Below are 6,000 nucleotides of genomic sequence, written 5' to 3'. Positions count from 1 at the left end.
GAGGATGAGGCGAGAATTATTCAGCTGCAACATAAAAGTTCACCACTAGATGTCACTTAATTCTACACACTGAACCTTTAATTCTAACACCATAGACATGTCTCACCCTCAATGGTCAACACATGACAAAATGGCATGTAAATAAAAATACTTCTAACACTTAAGATAAACTACACCTGAAGTTGTTGCTCATGAGAACAGAGCTCTTTTGATTTAATGAAAAATCTAAAATGCTGCTCAAATTCAATATTTGAATTCCTTTTGTCAAGACACACACATCACAAGAGATTACCTCTAATGCCAGTTTGAAGAGCTGCGACCTCAAAAGAAAAATAAAGACTTTTGAAAAATCATGTGAAGGACTTTAATCTTTGATGGTCGAGATGAAAAAATAACCTGGTCGTGTACCTCTGACAGGCCGGCCGGCTGAACCACAGAAATATCCGAAGACGTGGAGAGCATAAATCTCGCCCAGTGGCCATCTGAGAGGAGAATCGAGCAACCAATTACCTGTGAGTGGCAAGTCTGAAGTTTGATCCACCAGCACTCCAAATGTCTGCTATCTGACTCGAAGTGTTCTTGAATGAGATACTGAACCTTTAGCTTTTCCCTTGGTTTCAATGCTGCATTACAAGTAACAGAAAGACTCAAGTGCATCGCTGTAAAACTTGAAGTAAGGGAGCTGCTTGGTTTTCAATGTGATATATAACTGCAAACCTGTAAGGCGAGTGAGAACTAATGGAAACGGAAAGTGAAATTTAATGACTTTGAATTTATTGGCAGACTAATGGGAGAAGTGTAGTTCAACATGTTGGCCCAAGACAATAACCCAGACGTTGGTCAGAATTTTAACCGAACCACAAAGTGAGACTCTTAAGTGGCATCTAATTAAACAGATGGTGATGAAATTGGATCATTATTACACTGGTGTTATTAAATCTCTGAATTTAAAATGACTGACCTCAATTATTAGAGAATCAGGAAACATTGGTGGAACTATATACCACATGGCAAAAATGAGATTTGAAGTTCCCCAAGGCTCCATTGTTGAGCTTTATGTTTCCTTACGTGTGTTAAGACAATAAAAGAATGCTGAAACGCAACTGGTTTGTCTCTGGCTTTTGTGGTGAGACCCCGGTGGCATCGTCATAAGCCACAATCATAGTAACATCAAATCCGTATATCAAAGCATCAGCAATATAACGAGAATCAAATCATATGCACCCATAACTTTCAAGTTTCCCATCAGCCACAGTTGAACTTTCTCTCTCAAACTGCTATGGATACCTTTACAGGGGGTTTGGATTAACAATTATACCTTGTTCCAGTTTCTTAAAACACATAATTTAAAGAAAAAACAACTACCAATATTAATATTATACCCTAATGTATAATATATTATTTATTCATTTTAGTATCATACCCAAACAAGAACAAATTGACAATATGGCCTGATGAGTTCCTCCAAACCATATCTTTCTTTCTTATTACTGCTTATTCTTTATTATTACTGCTCTTTATTATTCCACAAAATCTGTATTATGCAATTTATGTTTAGTCTTGTTTTACTATTTCCAAGTCCTTTTATCATGACTCATTTTTGATGTCATATGTAAAGCACAACAAATATGTGCCACAAATAAACTTGCTTTTCCTTTACTTTATGGACATTGGTAGTCCAGTGGTTTTTAAAAGTCAATAAAAAACCTTTTTCTCACTTTGACATAAATACAGCAGACATACCAATTTCAAATCCCAAATGTCAGATCTGCTGACACTGAGAAGAAAAGGTAATGGAAGTGTGGAAGAGACTATTTTTCACTGTAATACACTGTTTCAGCTTTTTTACATCATGTTTGGCCTTGTATAAAGCAGCAGGCGCTTTACTGAACCCCAGAGGGTGTTTCATTGCTCCAGGCACACACTCAACAAAGAGGTGAATTCTCAGTCAAAATCCATTCGACGATAAAGACAGGTTTTGTGCAGCCTTTTTCTCGACCTGCCCCCAGAAGCAGTTGCAGGAGTTTGTGTATGCTTGAGGAGTCTGACGATAAGAAAAACTGGGCTGAAAAAATATACACTGAGAAGACATATTTACTTTAAGAAACTGCTGCCAATGTGCCCTTGAGCATGGCATTTACCCTGCATCAGCTCAACTAAGATCCAGTGGTTAAAATATCAGCCAGCAGCAGAGAGACAGTTTGCAGCCTCTCAGAACTGTTCTGAAGGTTCTTTATGGAGCCATAAAGGCTACCGCTGCTTCGGTGGTACATGCCTAAAGAACCATTTCATGAGGCTGCATATATGGTCGGTTAAACATTGTAAATCCACATTTTAACACAGCTATTTAAAATGTCGGTTCAGCTTTATACAGCAGAGGGCAGCAGTGATAAAATATTGATGGCTCATCAATATTATCTCAACTCTCCCTCTCTAATGTAATCTAAGAAGGATGTCTAAGGGTTTCATATATAACCCCTTTGATGAATCAATTTCTAACACATTCTTCAAAAATACAGTTTTTTTTTAGATAAAGTAATTAAAAAGTGTTACCTCCTCAGTTCAGTGATTAAACGAACTCAAGAAGTGCCGCCAAATGATTAAAGCCCATATTTAAATTATAGTGGCAAAGTGTTTAAAGTAAACAGTTGGTGTATAACAAACAAACCATTGAACAGTGCGGAATACGATCATCCAACAATCTTAAAGCCTCGTCAAGGAAATGAAAGGAAACTTAAGGTTAAGTTCCAATACAGCCCAGTTGTTTTTTTGTCAGATAAAAACTCTGACGGGTGTTATCACAAAACTATATGCCAATGGATGAGGCTGCTCATCCATTTTTACTATGTCAAAAATGGTCAATAGAATCATTCATAATAATTTATCTTAATTTTCCCCAAATAAGGTACATTTTAGAAAAAAGTTTCTGATGTGTCATAAATAGACTTACAGGACTGTTGTTAATGACTCATCTATGTTATACACTTTTGTATGCAATATTACTTTTACTTATTCTTATAACATGAAATTGTCACAGGTGGTGAGCAGGTGGACCAGAATGCAGGAACTGCAGCTTGTTTTTTTTCGAGAAAGTTTATTTAGAAGAAACAAAATAAAACAGACTTCTATGGACAGCATTCAGTGGTGGCAGGTATAAGTATAGAAACAAAAAGGTAAATCCTCAAAGGTTCAGTGTGTAAGATTTAGTTGAAAGGGATCTTATGAAGAAAATTGTATACATAAAATAATCCTAGTGTTTTTCATCTACATTTTACAAATTGTTGTTTTCTTTACTCTAGAATGGACCCTTTATATTTAAATACTTTATATTTACATCAGGAGCGGGTCCTCTCTACGGAGGCCGCCATGTTTTTTACAGTAGCCCAAACTGGACAAACTAAACACCTTTGGAGTTTTTATGACAACTGAAGGCTACCACAGGTTCTCTTTCATGTTTGGAAGGGGAGGGTGAGGTGAGGGGTATTCAGCTGCACCATGCAACTCCACCACTAGATGTCACGAAAATCTACACACTGAAACTTTAAATGAATGTAAAACTGAAACACTACTGGTGTCAACTGAAGCAGAACAAGACAAACTGACAAAGACAAAGGGAAATACAGAGGCTTTGTGTGAAATCACCCACTCACTCACTATTTCTTACTTAATTATATAGTGACTGTGACAATGTAGAGAATAAACTGTACATAGTGAGGTCATCTGTAAAAAAAAAACACGCTTCCAGACACTGCTCGGTGCATTTTCTCTGCATCTGTAATGACGTTATTGACGCAGGATTGTGACCAACAATAGCGTAGAATGGGGGAAAATCCCAGAGTAAATTTGACTCGTATATTTTACACCTAATAATAGTTTAATGTAAAAAACATGGTGAATGACCATGCTGGCAGTTGCGGTAGTTTGTGTTGTGCTGCTCTGCTCTTATTTACATTCATAAGATAGGTCGGGCTGTTCCTGCTGCCCTCGCTCTGCCCTTCTCTCTGCAGCAAGTACAATGCATGATGGTATATATTTGGTTAGTGACCATCGGTTGGACACTATTTTTCCTGATGCATTATGGGAAACAATGAGAGCAGTATAAAGGGTATAAAAAACTTCACTAAACATTCGTACAGCACCACAAAATGGTGAACTCACTATATGGTGCACTATATAGTGATTAGTGAGTTATTTCGGAAACAAACAGAGACCATAAAGTTTACAGTCTCTATAAACACAAGGCAGGCAGGGCTTTCTGACAGGTTAGAGTCCCCCCTACTCCAACAACAATGTTGTTTTACAGTACACTATTGAACCTGTTAACTTCAAACACACACATGAATTCCTACGTCTGATCTATGAATACAACTTCATACATACTTCTCACAATTCATACCAAGCTGAAAATCATTTAAATTCTCCCGCGAGATGTCAGTGTAATTTTGAATCGCATCACAGTAATAATGCTTAAGCGAAAAAGACATAACCTTTAATTCCATGTGGAAATTTTTTTGGAAAACATAATCCAAAATATAGATGATGCTCTGGATAAGAAAATAAAACCTCAACATAAAATATAAAAATACTACTTATTTATATTTGATATGTTTAATGAGAACAATAAGGTGTGTTTGCATCCTCTACAAGGCTTTGGGCACAGATGTGCTTAGATTCAAGTGCCTATTAAAACGTGCTTAAATGCTCTCAGACTGTTGAAGATGATCATGTTCAGTTTTCTTTTTCCTTCTCTAAACCAAAAAAGTTCAACATTTTACATTGACATTGCCAGAGCCATTTGAGGTCTCTAGATGCAAGCGAACCGACCTAACATCAGCCAGAGCGATGAAATGTGTGACAATGCAACAGAGAAAATTCCGGCAGCACTTCACCTGCAGTTGTGTGTTGTATATTTAGAGGAAATATACTGTTCAGTTCATTTAATACCGTCACAGATGCAGCACACCTCTCCATAACATAAACTGTATATAAAAATGGATGATGCATCATCTTCCTCACTTTCATGAAGCCATAATATCCCTAATGTAAACGCCGCCATCTTGCCCATTTGGAATATTTCCATTAAGAAATTTAGTAAATGACAGAAATCCATGCATTTGACGTGTAATTTTACTTTTCAGTTTTGTCTATGTCCCATTCACTAATATAGTGGAGGCAGTAGACTACGGATGCTTTTGCTTCACTGCTGAGGAGCAGTCATGATGACTATTTTTATACTGAGTCTATGCTTCACATAAGATGCAGCCAGGTTGGTTGTTAACAGAAATGCTTCCTTTGACATTCGTTTGAACAAACCCACCCTGCTTCAGATAAATGATTGTGACTGGCCCAACCTGTCGGCTTTAACAAATGGCTCTGTCAGAGCCAGAGCCATTTGTAAGAGTGAATGAAGATGAGCTCCCTGATTGGTCCAGTTTCCAGGCTAATGGCCTTTAACATCAAATAAATGAAATGCCTATAGCCAGAAAACCTTGTGTGTTTTGAAATCATGATGACATTTTATGTTTCGAGATTGTGGCTCGTCTTCATTACTTCCATTATTCAAACTGTTTGAAGGTTAACTCTTAATTTCAAAGGTTTGTGACAGTGGCAGAGTAATGAGACTAAAGTGCAGAGAACACACAGGAGACCAAAGGATAACAGTCTTTAACCTTGAGGGCTGCATGGAAAACAACTTCTTTGTAGACATAAATGTCCCCTCGCTGAAACTGCTATAAAACAGTTTATAAACTAATATATCTGTTACTTTATAGACTTTTAACCAACCTCCGTCCTGCATAAATACCACATATTGATTTATTTCCAGCATTTTAAACATTTCAATAAATTTATAAGCTAGCAATGTTGGTCGCTGAGCTGCCATAAATTAAGGTAATTCAGAAATCACCTTTAATACACAGAGGTATGTTCAAGCTGCAACAAACCAGTAAGGTTATTAGGAAATCCTCCTTGTCCCGACTTATTTGCGTTCCAAAGCATGCA

This window comes from Limanda limanda, chromosome 6 (genome assembly GCF_963576545.1).
Source record: "Limanda limanda chromosome 6, fLimLim1.1, whole genome shotgun sequence".
NCBI lineage: Eukaryota > Metazoa > Chordata > Actinopteri > Pleuronectiformes > Pleuronectidae > Limanda > Limanda limanda.
This window is presented reverse-complemented; position numbering follows the sequence as displayed.